General features: G+C 40.6%; 1 protein-coding gene across 1 annotated transcript in view; it reads left to right on the top strand.

Moving 5' to 3' along the window:
• LOC109431116 (adenosylhomocysteinase-like 1) overlaps nt 1-19,012 on the top strand; it is a 63,623-nt gene that overhangs the window by 20,302 nt on the left and 24,309 nt on the right. The window lies entirely within an intron of this gene.

Below are 19,012 nucleotides of genomic sequence, written 5' to 3'. Positions count from 1 at the left end.
TGTAATCGATCAGCTTATCGAGCTGATCAACATCAACGTTCTGAAAGACCAAATGACATCGGCTGCCATTTATAACCAGTGATCCAAAAGCAACGCATTTTTTGGAGCTGGTGTACTACGAATCATGAAACGTACAAAATGTTCGAAAAGTCGGGACAGGATACAAAGTCCGTTTCGACGTTAGAGAGTGATCGCAATCTAGGATAGGATGTGACACCTGCAACTTCTCTGTCTAATTCCATAGCTTGCTGGTCCCCAAATTGGTCTCTTTTGGACTGACTAGTTGTCTTATTCTGTCCTAGAACGCAATGATCTAGTTTAGGATGAGGTGTATTCTCTCATGGTGCGTTATGCAACACTTCCTCGCGCTTGCGATGGAGCATGACTTGGAAACAGACTAGATGGATGTTGTCACTGCGTTTCTGCAAGGGGATCTCGGTGATGAAGAAATCTACATGATACAGTTACAAGGAATAGATCAGCAAAGCGGTAAGGTCTGCTGATAGAAGGAAGTACTTTACGCCTTGAAGCAACCGAGTCGTGTGTGAAATGCCAAACAGGATGGTATTATTCGGAAACTTGGACTCATCCGGACAACCGTCGATCTCTGTATGTAGGTACAGGATAATGAACGGTAGAACGATGATGTTCATCACGATTACCGGTGACCTTTGTCTCATCCTTATCAACGATCGGGATCTGAAACGTAAAAACTGGAAGCGTATTTGAGAGCGGAAGGGAAACTCTGGCTTGATCACCAAGTGAACGTAGAAGAAATCATTGAAGGTTTCGGTATATCAGGCTCGAACCCGGTTGTGACGCATGCCGACCCAAGCGTTAGACTGAGCAAAACGATGGGACCAAAGAATCAGGAGGAAGCCGACGAGATGAAAAATATATCGTTCAGTACCTTGAGATAATTGCGTTTAAAGTTTTGCGTTTTGCTTTGTCCATAAAGGTGCACGCTACACCCGGATAAAAACTAACCATAGGGTGTTTGGTGAAAACCATTCCTGCACCATACAGTGTACCAGCTACAATAAAGTGTATTGTAATGAAATGGTTCGCTATACTATACATTTACATTGATTTTTTATGTAACAATATATCATACTGTTTTTCTTACGTTCACTTTTCCGAAACATTTTTCCGTAAATTTTTAATTATTTATTCAGTTTAAGATTTTTTCCGTGCTTTGTTTTGTTGATGTTTGTGACTTTTTTGAGGGAAAGGAAAGGAAAGAGAAAAAAGTGAATAAGTTGAAACATCAATTTAAAGTCTGTAACATGTTCAAATCAGTGATAAACCAGATGTCCTAAGAACTGCAGGTCCAAGCAGGGGTCCAAGAGATATCGCGAGCTAGGTGTGTAGAGTGCGATGAGAGAAATACGAATGTAGGCCAACCCGGAAAGATGCAGGTCAGATTACCGTAAATCAGTGGATGAGTTCAACATTATTCTTTCTGTATTTGCATTTAGGGGAGTTTTCTCCTCTTCTCTCATGTGAACTTGCCTTCGACCACAATCGAATCAAATGCGATTGACAAACTTTATCTTTGACGTAGAGCCATCTTTAACATATGGACTGCCGGCTGTTCGGGCTCTAAAGAAGTTGATCATCAATATTAATTTCTATTCCCGATCAGCCTAGATAGCCGTGTAGTGGCGGTAGCAGTTACCTCAACTGGCTCAGAATATCACTACGGATTGCCTAATCCAGTGGTAAAAGTCCACCAAACAAGCGACCCCTAATTCATGGTGTTAAGCGTACCGTGCCTAGGAATGAATGGTTAGGGGGGTCTAATAAAAACTTAACCGTGAACGGAGCCTGTGGAGTACCAGGGCACCCTCCACAGTATGTTGCCCTTACTGTGTTAAACGGAGCAATGGCGCAGTGGACCTTATTTGTCTCCGGGATAATCGGCCACTTTTCTTACGTCTCAATTCCGAGGCTTAATAAAAGTGGGTAAATGAAATTTTTTTATGGCAGGAATTAAGTTCGTACAGGTAAACCTTCATCACGCAAAAGGTGCTTCTGCTGTGTTGAGTCGAAGGTTTAAAAAAAGAAGGACTGGAAGTGGCGCTTATTCAAGAGCCATGGTCCAATAAACGAAAGATTCTTGGAGTTCTGACACAAAATAGTAAACTATTTTATGATGAGCAACAAGATTCGCCCAGAACCGCTGTCTTAGTACGCAAAACGTTAAAATGCTATCCTATTACAGAGTTTATCAGAAAGGACATTGTTGCGGTCATGGTAGAGGTACCAACCACTAGGGGTAAAACTGAGATCGCTGTGGCTTCAGCTTACTTTCCTGGTGATGTTCCTGAGGTACCTCCTCCTGAGATCGCATCATTTGTTCAATTCTGTAAAGAAAACAACAAATCGTTTATCATTGGCTGTGACGCCAATGCGCATCACACGGTTTGGGGTAGTACGGATATTAACACTCGAGGTGAGTCACTATTAGAGTATCTGTCCTCCAACAATATAGACATTTGCAATAATGGTGATAAACCTACTTTCTCAAATGTAATCAGACAAGAGGTCTTGGATCTAACACTGTGCAATGCTGCAATCTTTGACAAGATCACAAACTGGCACGTGTCAGATGAGATTTCTCTATCTGATCATAAACACATAATCTTCAATTGGAGTGGTGGAGATTATTTTAGAACCGCATTTAGAAATCCCAGGAAGACAAACTGGGATCGATATGTAGAATTGTTGAATACGCAATCATTTACAATGGGAGAAACTATTGATTCAACCCAAAAGTTGGAATCATTTTCTCAAAGGGTAAATGAAAGTATCATCAATTCCTTTAACGGAAGTTGTCCCACCATACAATCGTCTTCTACTAGAGACGTGCCATGGTGGAACTTTAAACTGGATCGCCTTAGAAAATTTTCTCGTAAAATGTTCAATAGAGCGAAACAAACGGGAGATTGGACTCAGTACAGGGAAGCCCTGACTGATTACAACAACGAAATACGAAAATCGAAAAGAAAATCTTGGATGCTGACATGTGAAAACATAAACAGCACTCCTGTAGTTGCAAGACTACAGAAAACGCTTGCAAAAGATCATTCAAATGAATTGGGAAACCTGAAGCGCGACGATGGAGCTTTTACCAAAACTCCTCGTGAAACATTGGATTTAATGATGGAAACCCATTTTCCAGGTTCGGTTCTAAGTGTGGATTCCAATGATACTATATCTCTGGAAGGTGAAGGATGTCCTAGTATAAACTCATCGGAGTCAACTAGTACAATAAACACCGCCTCAGATTTAGCTGATGAAATCTTCACGAAGGCCAGAGTGGAAAATGCAATTAGATCATTTCAGCCTTTTAAATCTGCAGGAGTTGATGGAATATTTCCAGCACTGATTCAAAATGGAGAAGCGGTGTTGGTTCCACCACTAATTGAGATGTTCAAGGCTAGTTTAAGATTGAATTACGTTCCATCAAAATGGAGACTTGTAAAAGTTATCTTTATACCAAAAAAGGGGAAGCGAGACAAGACGCATCCCAAAGCATACAGGCCAATTAGTCTTTCTTCAGTTTTGTTGAAGACTATGGAAAAGGTTTTGAAGGATTTTATTAATTCTTCTTACATAAAAGACCATCCCCTATCTGACTTCCAGTTTGCTTATCAATCTGGTAAGTCAACGGTTACGGCACTTCATTCGCTAGTAACAAAGGTGGAAAAAACGTTTTCAGCAAAAGAAATAGCTCTATGCGCCTTTTTAGACATAGAAGGAGCATTTGATAATGCCTCCTATTCATCTATGAAGCGTGCCATGGAGAACAAAAACTTCGACCAATGTATCATACGTTGGATTGATACTGTGCTTGCACAAAGAGAAATCACCTCTGAGCTGGGAAGTTCTTCTATAACAGTAAGGGCAACGAAAGGTTGCCCTCAAGGAGGAGTCCTCTCACCACTAATGTGGTCCTTGGTTGTAGACGATCTTCTAAGAAGCTTGAAGGAAAAAGGTTTCGAAGTTGTAGGCTTTGCAGACGATATAGTCATAATAGTGAGAGGAAAGTATGACGGAACTGTTTCGGAAAGAATGCAAAGGGCTCTAAACTATACACATTCATGGTGTATTAAGGAGGGCCTTAGCATCAACCCGTCAAAAGTCGTAATTGTCCCTTTCACTAGGAGAAGGAAGATCAACCTTAAAGCTTTTCGGCTTGGAGGGATACAAATTCATCCTAGTGATCGAGTCAAATACTTAGGTTTGATACTGGATGCTAAACTGAACTGGAATGCTCAAATTGAGTCCGTGATCGGTAAGGCAACAAGTGCGTTCTGGTTATGCTCCAAAACTATTGGCAGAAGTGGGGCTTGAAACCAAAAATGATAATGTGGATTTATACTGCCATAATCCGCCCAAAAGTGACGTATGCTTCGTTTGTCTGGTGGCCAAAAACAAAAGAGGCTACCACACAATCGAAGCTTGCGAAAATTCAACGTCTTGCGTCCATTGCTGTTACAGGAGCGATGCGAAGCACTCCATCAAAAGCTTTAGATGCGATTCTCAATCTACTACCTTTGCACGAGTACGTGCAATTAGAAGCAGAAAAGGAATTGCTGAGACTTGAACGAGTTGAAATGTTTATGCCAGGTGATCTTGTAGGTCACCTGAACATTTCACAATACTTCCAAAATAGGCCAGTAATGAAAATGATTAAAGACTGGATGAAACCTGTGGAGAACCATGATGTTCCTTACAAGTTGCACGAAACAACTCGTGCAGATTGGGAAGTCGGTGGTCCCACTGTTCGTCAAGGGTCAATCAAATTCTTTACAGATGGCTCAAAAGTTGGAATAAAAACGGGAGCAGGAATCTACGGCCCTGGAATACAAATTTCAGTGGCGATGGGACACTATCCTACGGTGTTTCAAGCAGAGATTCTTGCTATTTTAAAATGCGCAAATATCTGCCTTGAGAGAAAATACAGGTATGCAAATATTTGTATTTTCTCAGATAGTCAAGCTGCGCTAAAAGCATTGTGCGCTTACAAATGTACTTCAAAGCTTGTCTGGGAATGCATTCTTTCACTGCGCAGGCTGTGCCAAGGGAATTCAGTAAACTTATACTGGGTTCCAGGTCACTGTGGCATTGAAGGGAATGAAATGGCAGACGAGCTTGCTAAAAGTGGTTCCAATTTACAGTTTGCTGGCCCAGAACCATTCTGTGGTATATCAAACTGTACAATTAAAATGGACCTGAAACGCTGGGCTGAGCAGAGGGTGATATCCAATTGGATGGACGTCAAAAATTGCAATCAGTCAAAACGATTTATAACACCAAATGCTTATAAAACCAAAAAGCTCTTAGTGCTCAACAAGAGAGCTCTATGTACATACACTGGCCTAGTAACTGGACACTGCCCGAGCAGGTATCACTTGAAAAATATTGGCCATATTCAGAGTGATATCTGTCGTTTCTGTAATACGGAACGTGAAACCTCGGAACATCTGCTTTGCAGTTGTGGTGCTTTATACACGCGCAGGCAAAGATTTCTAAATAGTGGTTGCTTGCAACCCAGTGAGATCTGGTCTGCAAAACCTGGGAAGGTCTTGGAGTTTATCAATTCCATTGCACCTGACTGGGAGACGACGCGTCGTGGCAGTAGCTGATTACTTGACACATGGTAATTAGCTGGCTAGATGCGAATATCAAAACGGGACATGCCACAAAAGTTCAGCCTATTGGACGCAGTGGCTTAATTTCCCCAACAGGGGAGGAAAAAAAAAAAAAAATATGTACTGGACTGAACACTGAAATGACTTCTAATATGGGTTCGCTTCTTAACCTAACTTATATTTGAATCGAACTTGACAGTTTTCTCATGAGTTGTTATATATTTCAAACTTTAGTGAAATAAATCTAGTAAATGTCAATTTCTTGATTTTGCTTTGGCTGACCAAGCCATGTGGGAAATTACACTGTTGAAAATGCTTTGACATCCATGTGCACAACAGAACATGTGCTCGATGAACAAATTGAGATTTGAAATTATGAAAAGAAATCCACGTACTCCGGTGAGACTCGAACTCACGACTCCCAATTCGCTAGACGGGCGCTTCTATTCCTTCAAGCTACGGAGTCACTCGACTATCTCCGTCGCCAGCAGGCCTAGAACTGAACTCGATTCCACAATCGCACATGGTTATCTTCTTTTCACAATCCAAACCCCCTTCGGATGGGATTAGATGAACATCTAACACATTGTCTGTTGTGCACATGTATGTCAAAGCGGGAGAGGAAGTTATTTTTAATTGTCGAGAGCTTCGGGCACTGCCTTCCAATCACTTATTGGTATGGCCTCTCCCGCTTTGACATACATGTGCACAACAGACAATGTGTTAGATGTTCATCTAATCCCATCCGAAGGGGGTTTGGATTGTGAAAAGAAGATAACCATGTGCGATTGTGGAATCGAGTTCAGTTCTAGGCCTGCTGGCGACGGAGATAGTCGAGTGACTCCGTAGCTTGAAGGAATAGAAGCGCCCGTCTAGCGAATTGGGAGTCGTGAGTTCGAGTCTCACCGTAGTACGTGGATTTCTTTTCATAATTTCAAATCTCAATTTGTTCATCGAGCACATGTTCTGTTGTGCACATGGATGTCAAAGCATTTTCAACAGTGTAATTTCCCACATGGCTTGGTCAGCCAAAGCAAAATCAAGAAATTGACATTTGTAAGGTGCTACGGTCACCCTTACCGTATTCGGTCGGCCGAGGACCGACCCGTCGAGAGTCCGACTGCACACTAATTGCCATACCAATAAGTGATTGGAAGGCAGTGCCCGAAGCTCTCGACAATTAAAAATAACTTCCTCTCCCGCTTTGACATACATGTGCACAACAGACAATGTGTTAGATGTTCATCTAATCCCATCCGAAGGGGGTTTGGATTGTGAAAAGAAGATAACCATGTGCGATTGTGGAATCGAGTTCAGTTCTAGGCCTGCTGGCGACGGAGATAGTCGAGTGACTCCGTAGCTTGAAGGAATAGAAGCGCCCGTCTAGCGAATTGGGAGTCGTGAGTTCGAGTCTCACCGGAGTACGTGGATTTCTTTTCATAATTTCAAATCTCAATTTGTTCATCGAGCACATGTTCTGTTGTGCACATGGATGTCAAAGCATTTTCAACAGTGAAATCTAGTAAGCCTAAGATACCATTAACAGGAGGAAAATGACAAGATAATATAACAATATATGGTTTATGTAAAGTAAAACAATACAACATAACAAAAGAGAACCATTTCAAAACCATTTGATAAACTGTATAACCAGTAGAGAAATTACAATTAAAAACAATTTATTTGCGGTACATTTTATTGTTTGAAACCATTCATGTACCATACAATGTACGGTATATTAAAACCCACATATCAGTATTTTGAACAATTCATTAACAATAAAATGTATGGTTTCGCAAAAAATATATATGGAGAAAAATATTTTTTTATATTGTTACGATACTTAACAACCTGTATAATATATTGTAAAAATCTTATTTACAATTCACGGTATGGTGTCTACATTACATCTTATTGTTTTTGTATTTTTATTTTTACAGTGGTGTCTATTGTAACAATATGGTTCTAAATAGTACTGTTACAATACAACGTTCCGTTTTTCTACTGTATTTTTTATTCGGGCAATGAGCTCTAACTTTGGTATAAGTGCTCCAATGTTTATAAACTTAGGAATGTGTATCATCACTTTCAGATTATGCAATAAAAAAAGTTAGATTTTTGTAATCGCCTAAAGCAACGTTCATTTGAGTAAAAGCTGAGCACAAGAGGTACAATCCTTTATTTAGCTCCTGGACATCTAATTTTGGTGATTATATTCAACCTTTAGCTGATTTGAGATTCATTGAATGACCGATTTAAAGTTACAGATCGCTTGATCTGTAATCAATCAAATTTATTCATTGAGATTTAACATAAAAAAAAGCCCTTTCGTAAGCTTATCTTTGACTATTTCCGGCATTCTTTTTCCAGAAGAGATGTTTAGTTATATATAAATAAATCTATGGAAAACTGAGACTTGAACTTGGACCTCCTGATTTATAGTCTCTCAACTTAGTACCAACACCACACACAATTGTATACATATGTTCGATAAAGAAAGCATTACTTGTTATGTCCCAATAATCATGAACATAAGTTGAACTAAGCCTGTCATGAGGCTGAAGAAGCGATGTGGACTCTACGAAAACATGAATTGTGCCAGCTGTTATTTGATTTAAGGTTGACAGATGATTAATTATGTATGTCGGTGTATGTTTTACAACTGATTACACATATGAATAACATTCTATTCACTTTATATTTAGCCATGTATGCATTGCTAATTAGATTGGTTAAATAAGCCTTTTTTTTCGTTTTTCCTCCCCTGTTGGGGAATTTAAGCCACTGCGTCCAATAAGCTGAACTTTTGTGGCATGAATAAATAAGCCTTAATTCAGACCAATGTTTCCAACTAATCAAAAGTTCGGATAAGAGGGTATTTAATGAGCTAAGCAAGCAGCTTGCTAGAGGTTGCTCTTTAGCCTTCATTTTAAAGTAATTTCAGAACTTGAAAGTTTACATAACAAAGTTGCATATGCATATTCCTTCTCAGCAGCTTCTGATGAAACTTTCTCAAAATAAATGTGTAAACAAAAATGTACTTTTCAGATTCACCACAGCCTCTGTTGTTTGCTTTTATTGCGTTAAATATGACCTAACATACTTTACCGTGGCACACTCCTATGAAGATTTGAACCGGGTCCTTCTGCGTGAATTTCTGCTGTCGTACCACTGCGCTGCTATAGACTCTTGATATGATGAGGTTAACTGCGCAACTGTACAAGTGTACAAACCTAGCTGTCGGCAGAGTATTGATTCAAGTCAGATTTCACCCGGTGTGTACTTCTTCGCAATCGTGTTGTTGGGGTAGAGTATGGGGCTCTCGCGCAGCGGCTACAGATTCGAATCCAGTGGCGTCATTATTTTGTTTTCAGCTGCACTTAAAATTAATTGATTTGTTGAATACAGATTTATTGTCCATAAAAGTATTCTTATAAAGTAATTTTTACTAAAATACAAAAAAAAATCCTTAGCACCACTGATGTGCTGAAATGAACATTGAAGACTAACTATGAGCCTTGCTGGAACTCACGTGCGTAGTTCCAGCAAGGTACATTACTACCTCTACCTCCATTAGGAACTTTATCTGAACTTCGTGGAACTTGAGAGTGCTTTTTGTCATAGGAAGCCGAACTTTTGGTTTCTCGGGTGCAGCTGTCATTGTGTTCAGCCACTGACACCATTAACCAGCCATTGTTCAGCTTATATTCTCACTGTTCAGCATTCATTGTTACTTGGGAAGACCGCGAGAGCCGAAGGTCGACTGTAATGTTTACGCTACAAGGAAGAGCCATATCGTGGAGTGTGAAAAAGTAGCACACTGTCGCCTTGTCGTCCTGTGAGGCAGAGTACTTTGCTGTGTCAAGAACCATTCAGGAGAAGATGTGGTGACCCAAAATACGTTTGCAGATGTTAAAGGAGCGATTGTTCTAATCTAGTCTAGTCTGCACTAATACAGCCGCCATCTTCCGCGTAATCATGGAAAATGATAAACTCGACTACTTTCATAATTTTTCAATACTTGCAAGGCATCAAAGATGCATTCCTCCTCTCCTCTTCTTGGCGTAACGTCCTCACTGGGACAAAGCCTGCTTCTCAGCTTAGTGTTCTATGAGCACTTCCACAGTTTTTAACTGAGAGCTTCCTCTGCCAATGACCATTTTGCATGTGTATATCGTGTGGCAGGCACGAAGATACTCTATGCCCAAGGAAGTCAAGGAAATTTCCTTTACGAAAAGATCCTGGACCGACCGGGAATCGAACCCGTCACCCTCAGCATGGTCATGCTGAATACCCGTGCGTTTACCGCCTCGGCTATATGGGCCGCATTAAAAGTATTGAATCAGCCAGGGCTACAGCCTGCGTAAAAAATCTCACGATTTCTCGACGAATCATGCAAAAATAAGACGATTTTTTTTGAGTTTTCATTCGCGTGGCCGCGTAAATAGAAACCGCGTATAAAAAGACCTGACTGTACTGCGAAGCGTCATTGAATACAGTTGAACGAAACCATAGAATGGTGACATCTCATCAGCCGCTTCGTAAGTAAGTGTTATAGATGTGAAAAAGAAACGTTAGGAGTGACGTTGTTAAGAAAGTTAATGTCACTCCGTTGAAGCTTTTCGTCTTGAGGTGGGACATAGGAATTTCTGCCTTACATTCTAGCCCAATTTCCTAGGCTTGTGCGCCATTGCTCGCTCTCTGAAATGAGATGAAAAAATTACTTTTCCGGCTGTATTGAAAAAAAAAAACAAATTATAAGCAAGAAAATAGCAGCGACAACCAGACGGCAATCAACATTGCAAGTAATGGTGCTACAACACTCGTACGAAGCATGTGAACTTCCGCTACTTTGTACATGATAGAATACAACAAGGAGTAGAGAAGCTACGGTGGAACCCTTAGCCGACGGATTCGCGAAACCTTTAACGGTTCAAAGACAACGAAGGTTTTATGAACTTTTAATCCGAGTGTTAGGGAGGAATGTTAGAATTGGAGTTAGTCTTCAATTGGGCTGAGCTTTTGATGTTGCGATTAGGCTCTATAGCATTGTTGAAGTTGTTGAATTACTTTTTTTGTGGTTTGTTTCAGCCTTTAGTCTGAGAAAATCTTGGTTATACGGTTAACTCCCTCAAATTATATCGGTTATCCTACTGTGAATATATTGCTTTTGTAAGTAGTTTTGAACGACAAACCTACTATTGAATGTTTAGCTTATGATGGCGACGATTCCCACTCCCCAAGGAAGAACCCACTTTTTGTGAGTATGTCGGGAGTGGGATTCGATCCCAGGTCCTCGGCGTGATAGTCTTGTGTTCTAACCACCACACCAGGTCCGCTCCACCAATAAGACAGTTTTTAAGGACAAACGTTTTGAAATCCCGCTTCAACAGTGCATCAGAACTTCAGACACACAAATCTCAAGAAGCAAGCTTCAAATAACGGTGCATTTTATTATTCTGTTCTTGCTCACTCGTAATAAGCTTAAAATAAGAAGCTCGGATGCGCTGGTTATGTTTACGGAAAGATTTGTGCGCGCGAAATCGTGAGTAGGTGCCAAAGTCTGCCATTGTGGCGGCCATTTTGGGATTCTAACAAGTCTGTCCTTAAAGGATAATGGTAAACTTTTCACAGTTATTTTCTAAAGAATTGTATGAAATTGACGATTGCATTTTCGCTCTTCCTGAAATAACGATAAAGAGTTCCAATATTCTTGAAAAAAAAACTAGAGTTTAGTCTTAAGAATGGCCTTTCAAGGTCTTGTTACCCCGTAACCCCAAATGTTAATTTTTGTATCTCTTAAACTCGATAACTACATTAGAATTCACACTACTTAAAAAAGCTTCCCCACACCGACATCATCTTTCATTTACTGTCTCTTTTAATATTTTCCAGCTGTCTGAACTAACTCCAACCAGGCGCCACGTCCAACACTTGCTGTTTAGTGCAGTGCTGAATATGAGCCTATTCAATGTTGTGGCTAAGTAGGCCTAGCTAGGTACATAGATATACCTACCTTGCACTGTTGTACAAGGCGAACAAAACCTTATCACATATAGCAACCTTCCTGTGGCGGTATCTACTTAACACTCCGCTGGTGGACGACGACGTAGGAAAGGGTTTTCGAAGAATAAATTGCTATAGGCACGTGCCTGTGGGTTTTACAAATCCATCTTGATCATTCCTCTACCGAGCCAACAACAATTGGTGCAGCGCTAGTACTCTGATGCACCTCAACATACCTACAATCATTTTATAAAGAGGATTAATTCAGATGGAAATATGCCACCGGTTGCTTCTCGCAGTTACACCCGAGAGAAAGAGAAAGCACCGAGTGCATCACGTGTTGCTACTGTAGTGCATGTGGCTCTCGGATTGCATGTGGCTGACGTCGCCGTCGCGTCGTTGCCGGGATCCGATGCGATGTAACGATGACGAGATCGCGCTTCAAGCTCCATTTACAGAGAATTGGGGTTTTAAACGGTTCTTCTGCTCTTCTAGCAGGCAGGGGGTCACCGAAAAAGTGAAAACCATTCGCGCCAACAAATTGAAACCAATTAAGGACGACTTTGACTAACCAGTGCGAGCGAGGCTGTATGGGGAACCTTATTGGCCGCGTCGTAAATAATTGGCTTAAACGATTGGAAGCGAAGTGCGGGCACGCTTATAACGCGCGTTCTTGGCGGGGTGGTCGCGTGTGTGAATACCACCAACGCACCCATCAGCACCACCGTATCCAGTCTGGCGGGAGTTTTTGGGACGATGGGTAAACATTCTTCGGCTGCACCATGGGAAAATTTGGTGCGAAATGTGGTCTGGATCAGAAAACCTGAAGCTGACAGGGAATTGAACCGGTCACTTCAGCATGGTCTTGATGAATACACCCGTGTTTACCGCTTCGACTTTATGGGCCAAATTCAAGCCTGAAGCTCTGATGAACAAAACATATATGAAGAAATGTTTAATGTGAATTTTAATATTTCTGCCTTAACCCTATGGAGCCCGTGGAGATATTTCTATTTGAGACGAGAAATTGCAGAATGAATTCTAGGAGGAATCTCCGAATGAATTCCAGAAAGAATCCCCAAAAGTATTACAAGAAGAATCCCTAATTGAAGTCCAGGAGAAATCCCCGAAGTCATTACAAGAAGAATCTCCGAAGAAATTCTAAGAGGAATCAACAAAGGAATTCCAGGATGAAGCCGCGAAAGATTAATCCACGACTGATAATCCGTCGGAAACCCCGAAGGAATTTCAGGAGAAATCCCCGAAAGAATATCAGGAAGAATTCTCGGTAGAAGTCTAGGAGGAAACTTCAAAAGAAAATCTAGGAAGAATCGCCGAAGGAGTTCTACGAGGAATCCCTGAAAGAATTCCAGGCAAATTTCCTGATAGAATTCCAGGAAGAATCTTGGAAGATATTCCAGGAGGAATTCTCGAAGGAATTCCAGGAGGAACCCTCCAAGGAAGTCCAGGGGAAGCTTTGAAGGAAGTTCAGAAGGAATCCCCGTATAAATTACAAGAGAAATCCCTGCAGGAATTCCATATGGGGAACTATTCCAGGTGGGATCTTCGAAGGAATTTCAGCGGAATCTCTCAAAGGGAATCTTTCTGAGTAGGGGGAAGGATTTGCAGGAGGTATTCCCTAAGGAATTCCTGGTGAAATTCCAGAAGAAACTCCAGGATGAATTCTTGTAGAAACTCCATGAAGGATCCCTCAAGTATATCCAGGAGATATGCCTGATTATAATCCTAAGGAAATTATTGAAGGAACTCCTACAAGATTCCCTGAAGGAACTCCTGTAGAAAATACTGAAGTAATCTAAGAAGGAACTCTCTACACAATTTTCTTGAGGAGTCTTTGAACTCTACTGAAGGTATCCTTCGATACTCATATAAGATTCTCTGCAGGAACTCCTGGAGAGGTCTGAAGGAACTTCCGTAGGAATTCCTCAAGAAATTCAGGAGGAATCTCTGAAGAAACATCTGTAAGAATCCCTGAAACTCCTGGAGAAATCTGTGATGGAACTCCTGGACTAATTTCTGAAACAACTCCTGTTGGAATTTATACAGGAACTTCAGAATAAATCCCTGCAGAAGCTCATAGACTGGTTTTTAAAGAACTCCTGCAGGAATTTCTGAAGAAACTTCTTTCGGTTTTTTTATGGATCTCCAGGAAGGATTTATGAATCCTCCTGATAATAATCTCTGGAGGGAATTCTGGAAAAACACCTGAGCGAATTTTAGAGTTGAAATTGCTTAGGAGTCTTCTGAAGGAACTCCTAATTAACACCTGGCGGCATCCTTCTTGGAGCTGTTAGGGAGATCCCTGAACGAACTCCTGGAGAAATCACCGAAGGAACTGCTGGAGCAATCCTTGAAAGAACTCCTGAAAGAATCTTTGAAAAATTTCATTTACTCCGGGATGCAGTAATTCTAAGTGGAATATCCACGAAGGAATTTCAGGATGAGTTCTTTAATAAACTTCAATCTCTCCTGAAATTTATAGAAGGAATTCCTGTAGGAAACCTTGATGAAACTCACGGAGTGATCTCTGAAGGATCTCCTTGGGAGATCCCTATAGAATGTCAGGAGAAATCCCTTCTTGAAACTCTATAGGAATTTTCGAAGGATCTCCTGGAGGAATCTCCTGGAATAGTTCCTAAACAAACTCCTGTGCGAATTCCTGAAGGAACTTCAGAAGGAATCCCTGAACCTGAAGGAACTCTCATATTAATCTCTGGAGGACTTCCTATGAGAATCCCTGAAGGATCTTCAGGATGATTCTCTGATGTATCTCTAGGATTGCCGGAAGGAACTCCTGGTGTTTTCCCTGAAGGTACTCCTGTCATTTTTCATATCATTCATTATTCATCATTCATATCTCTCCAGAAGTCCCTTCGGAGATTTTTCTAAAAGGATTCAGTGTTGCCTACAGGAGGTCCACCAGGGATTCCTCCAGAAAATTCATGAGGGATGCCTCCAGGATTTACAGATGAGAAAATCGATGATAAGAAACTCTTACGATAGTAATCGTGAGAAATTTTTAGTTCAACTAGATGTTGTTGCTGAAGACACGAACTTTCTAGGTGGTCAGAACCAGGAGATAAACCATGTCAAAGTACTTCGTTGTAAATGCACACTGGCGCCACATAGCGGTGGAATTACGCACTAAACTTACTACAATTTGATAGCCATAGACCCCGCTGAAGACACGAACATTCTAGATGGTCATAATCATGAGATAAACCATGTCAAAGTACTTCGTTTTAAATGCACACTAGCGCCACATAGCGGCGGAATTACGCACTAAACTTACCATCATCTGATAGCAATAGAACTTCTGATCAACTATGCTGAAGACACGAACTTTTTAGGTGGTCAGAATCATGAGATAAACCATGTCAGAGTACTTCATTGTAAATGCACACTAGCGCACCATAGCGGTGGAATTACGCACTAAACTGACCACCGTTTGATAGCCATAGACCTTCTGATCAACTTTGCTGAAGACACGAACTTTCTAGGTGGTCAGAACCATGAGATAAACCATGTCAAAGTACTTCGTTGTAAATGCACACTGGCGCCACATAGCGGTGAAATTACGCACTAAACTTACCACCGTTTGATAGCCACAGACCTTCTGATCAACTTTGCTAAAGACACGAACTTTCTAGATGGTCAGAACCATGAGATAAACCATGTCAAAGTACTTCGTTTGAAATGCACACTGGCGCCACATAGCGGTGGAATTACGTACCAAACATTCCACCATTTGAGGGTCATAAACCTGCTGAACAACTTTATATACGAATCGTTCTAGGATATCCAAACTATCCTGGAATTAAGACTTACATGGTCAACAGAATCTACCGCAGCTCCAATTCAATACAACCTTACGGCTTTTGACAGTTATGTTCAGAGATGCTTTGTCTTTGATCGAGAAGCACTTTTCACGGTTTCTGGACATTTCAAGGTTTGCAAAATGTCATTAAGTTCAGGACTTTCAAGTTCTACAAAATCTACCACACTCACCATTCAATCTACGTTAGTGGTCATTGCTACCACTTACTCTGGTAAACTGGTACTCCGAAATGTTACTAGAAAATCTTTCTGAGGCTGTACGACATTGTAAGGTGTGCAAAATGTCCTGGAGTTCAGGACTTTTAAGATCTGCAGCATCTACCTCAATCACCATGTAAATTACGATAGCAGTTATCGATCATTGTTGTCCATGGTACTCCGAAAAGTTACGAGAAAATCTTTTTGAGGCTGTACGGACATTGTAAGGTATGAAAAATGCCCTGGAGTTCAGGCCTTTCAAGGTCTACAGCATCTACTTCAGTCATCATGCAATCTACGATAGCGGTTATCGGTTATTGTTATCCGAGGTACTCCGAAATGTTACGAGAAAATCTTCTTTGTACGTCATTGTAAGGTATACAAATTGGGCTGGAGTTCAGTACTTCCAAGACCTCCAGAATCTACCGCACTCACCATACAAACTACGATAGCGGTTATCGGTCATTGTTATCCATGGTACTCCGAAAAGTTAGGAGTAAATCTTTTTGAGTTTGTACGACTTGTAAGGTATATAAAATGTGCTGGAGTTAAGTTCTTTCAAGATCTACAGAATCTACCGCACTCACCATGCAATCTGCGATAGCGGTTATCGGTCATTGTTATCCGAGGTACTCCGAAATGTTACGAGAAAATCTTTCTGAGGCTGTACGACATTGTAAGGTGTGCAAAATGTCCTGGAGTTCAGGACTTCAAGGTCTACAGCATCTACCTCAGTCACCATACAATCTACGATAGCGATTATCGGTCATTGTTATCCGAGGTTCTCCGTAATGTAACGAGAAAATCTTTCTGAGGTTGTACGACATTGTAAGGTATACAAAATGTGCTGGAGTTCAGTACTTTCAAGATCTACAGAATCTACCGCATTCACCATGCAAACTTCGTTCGCAGTTATCGGCCACTGTTATCCATGGCACTCCGAAATATCATGAGACAATCTTTCTGAGGTTGTGCCTAACAAAATGCAAAATGTTCTGGAGTTCAGGACTTTAAGTTATACAAAATCTTCCTCAATGACCATCCAATCTTCGTTTGCAGTTATTGTCGTCTGATATCCATGATGCTCCAAAACCCAACGAGATTTTTTTTTTACGGTTGTCGGATGTTTTCAGTTAGTTGAATATCCTAAGTTGTTCTACCAAATCCACCACAATTACCATTCAATTTACGCTTGCGGTTTTCGGTCATTGTTCTCCAGAGTTCTCCGTAATGCTACGGGAAAATCTTTTTGAGGTTGTACGACATTGGAAGGTATGTAAATTTTTCTTGAGTTCAGGACTTTCAAGTTCTAAAGAATCTACCTCAACCAGCCATTCATCCTATGTTTGCAGTTATGGTCCTCTAATTTCCATGGTGTTCCCCAACCCAGTGTAAAAGCCCTTTTTCGTTAGTCGAATATTGTAAAGTTTGCTAAATGTCCTGAAGTTCAGGACTTTCAAGTTCTACAAAATCTACCAAAATTGCCATTGAATCTATTCGTGCAAGAGACGAATGCCGAGAACGGTAAAGTCTCTCTTAACAAAAAAAAAATCTATTCATGCGGTTTATGATAATTGTTATCCATGGCACTCCGTAGTGCAAGAAAATCTTTTTCAAGTTGTACGACATTGTAAAGTATGGTAAATGATTGAGGTAAATTGTTTAGAATTTAAAGGTTCTTTGCTCCAGGACATTTGCAATGTCTGCCAAACATAAAATAAATTGCTTGTGAATACAGTATACCGGATAAGCCGGAAGCGTAGATTGGATGTCGATTGTGGCGGCAGATTTAGTAGACCCTGAAAGCCGTGAAGTTTCACGATTTCTGCAAACCCCACAATGTCTGACAACCATGCAAGAACTTCTCGTTAGATTGCGGAGAACCATGGATATCGGTGAACAATAACTGTAAACCTAGATGCAACGGCGATTGAGGTGTATTCTGTAGAACTTGTAACTTTGTATAATGAAAGAAGTTACTGTTGCACCCGTAGACTTTAGGATCTAAACTCAAGAACAATTTGGATGACCTAGGATATCCCGACTGATCTAATACTGTCTATTGAACTTTCAGAGAACTTACTGGACAAGATAGAATGCAAGTCGTAGCTTTGTATAATGAAAGAAGTTACCGTCACACCAGTAGAATTTAGGATCCAAACTCAAGATCAATTTGAATGACCTAGGATATCCCGACAAACCTGAAACTGTCTATTGAACTTTCGGAAGACTTACTGGATATGATAGAATACAAATCGTAGCTTTGTATAATGAAAGCAGTTACTATTGCACCTGTAGACTTTAGGATCTAAACTCAAGACAGGTTTGGATGACCTAGGATATCCCGATTAGCCTGATACTGTCTATTGAACTTTCAGAAAACTTACTGGACATGATAGAATACAAATTGTAGCATTGTGTAATGGAAGAAGTTACTGTTGCACCCGTAGACAGGAGGATATAAACTCAAGAACAATTTGGATGCCCTAGGATATCCCGATTGACCTGCTACTGTCTATTGAATTTTTAGAAGACTTACTGGACATGATAGAATACAAATTGTAGCTTTGTTATAATGAAAAAAGTTAGTGTTACTCCCGTAGACTTCAGGATCTAAACTCAAGAATAGTTTGGATGACCTAGGATATCCCGACTGATCTGATACTGTCTATCTAACTGTCTGTCTAACTTTCAGCGGACTTACTGGACTGGATAAAATACAAATTGTAGCTTTATGTAATGAAAAAGAAGTTGATGTTACTCCCGTAGACTTCAGGATCTAAACTCAAGAACAGTTTGGATGACCTAGAATATCCAGAAAAATATTTTGCATCATAGTCTACCCTTTTCATGCTGTTGAGCACCAAAACAAAAAAAAATACGTAGAAACAACTCTATAATAATGCGTGGAAAAAATCCGGCTTCAAAGGATTAAGCGAATGAAGGTATGCTCGATGGTGAGCTTGTTCGAAAGGAGTTACTGTTACACCCGTAAACTTTAGGATCTAAACTCAAGAATAATTTGGGTGACCTCTGATATCCCGATTGATCTGATACTGTCTATTGATCATTCAGAAGACTTACTGGACATGATAGAATGCAAATCGTAGCTTTGCATAATGACAGAAGGTACCGTTACATCCGTAGACTTTAGGATCTAAACTCAAGAACAATTTGGATGACCTCGGATATCCCGACTGACCTGCTACTGTCTATTGAATTTTTAGAAGACTTACTGGACATGATAGAATACAAATTGTAGCTTTGTTATAATGAAAAAAGTTAGTGTT

The sequence above is a fragment of the Aedes albopictus genome, chromosome 1 (genome assembly GCF_035046485.1).
Source record: "Aedes albopictus strain Foshan chromosome 1, AalbF5, whole genome shotgun sequence".
In the NCBI taxonomy this organism is placed as follows: domain Eukaryota; kingdom Metazoa; phylum Arthropoda; class Insecta; order Diptera; family Culicidae; genus Aedes; species Aedes albopictus.
Note: the sequence above shows the minus strand (reverse complement) of the source record. Positions and strands in the feature narration are given on the sequence as shown.